Source organism: Lucilia sericata, unplaced genomic scaffold, assembly GCF_015586225.1.
Source record: "Lucilia sericata isolate MDLA Ls3-8-SP2 unplaced genomic scaffold, ASM1558622v1 Contig000088F_arrow, whole genome shotgun sequence".
Classification (NCBI taxonomy): domain Eukaryota; kingdom Metazoa; phylum Arthropoda; class Insecta; order Diptera; family Calliphoridae; genus Lucilia; species Lucilia sericata.
The window spans coordinates 197,501-198,848 of NW_023994121.1; positions in this window are offsets into that span (position 1 = coordinate 197,501).

Sequence of the window (1,348 nt, forward strand, 5' to 3'; positions counted from 1 at the left end):
ATTAGAGTATATATATCTTATATTATATTATATTATATGTATATATATTATTATATTATCTATATTATATTATATTATTTATATTATTTATATTATATTCTATTATATTATTCTATATTATAGTATGTTTCGGTGGTCTTTTCCAATACTTGACAATGTTACTGAGAGTAACAGCAACAGAAGTAGAAGAAGAAGTTATTGTTTTATACCAATCGTGTAAACACAAAAAATATTAACCCTTTCCGTGGTTTTGTCGAATATATTCGACATTACAATAGACTCTGTTTTTAAGCATTTTTTGGGTATAATATTTAACTTTAGTTTTAATTTTTTTCTTTTAGATGAAAATGAAGACTATATTTATAATTGAGATTTTGAAAGATCTTCGGTATTTTAAAAGTATTTAAAAATCAGATTTTAAGAAATTTTCACTTATGACTGCTTTTTAAAAAGTGCTTTTTAACAACGTTTAAAAAACAGCTTCATTTAATGACCAAAAAAATTGTATTTTAGGAGATCGAACTATGCAGATTTAAATTGTATTGTATTGAATGAAGACATTTTACAAAAAAAAAATTCATAAAAAATATTGGTGGTACTTTTTGGAGACTGTTTTTCCAATGTCGAATATATTCGACATTTAACTTTGACCTTCTATAACTCACTAGGGAAATCTCAAATTCAAAAAATATTATTTTTCCCGGATTCAGCATACTCAAATTATCTTAAATATAAGTTTTCAAGTTTTTTTCTAGACATAAATTATTTTTGACCCTGAAAGGGTTAATCATACTACTTTTATTCTCTTTTTTGTCATACGAATGAAATTTCATTTTACTTTCTCATTAGACTTGTCGTACGGGCCCTTTATTATTTATTTAGGACATATTTTATCCGATTTTAAATAACTTTAAGGGTCTTTTAAGTGCTATTTTGAATAGACTTTTAAAGTAGATTTTACTATACTTTGGCGTAGTCTAATGAATTTTCTATGGTCTGGTCTATAAATTAGTCTAGGGACTAGTCTATGAAGTAGCCTTTGCGTTATTTACCGACTATCCTATTATCTAGTACTTAGAGTATAGTCTATAGGCTATTCTATTACCTAGTTTATAGACATCTCTATGTATTTGCCTTTAGTCTAATATATAACATTATAATGTATAGACTAGTATATTGTCTAGTCTATAGAGTAGTCTATTGTCTAGTTTATAGACTACTCTATTGTGTAGACCATAGGGAGTCTATAGACTCCCTATTAGTCTATGGACCAATCTGGTGACAAAATGGACTTGTTTATTTACTAGTCTAATGACTAATCTAGCCTATAGATACAGAAGAACTGTTA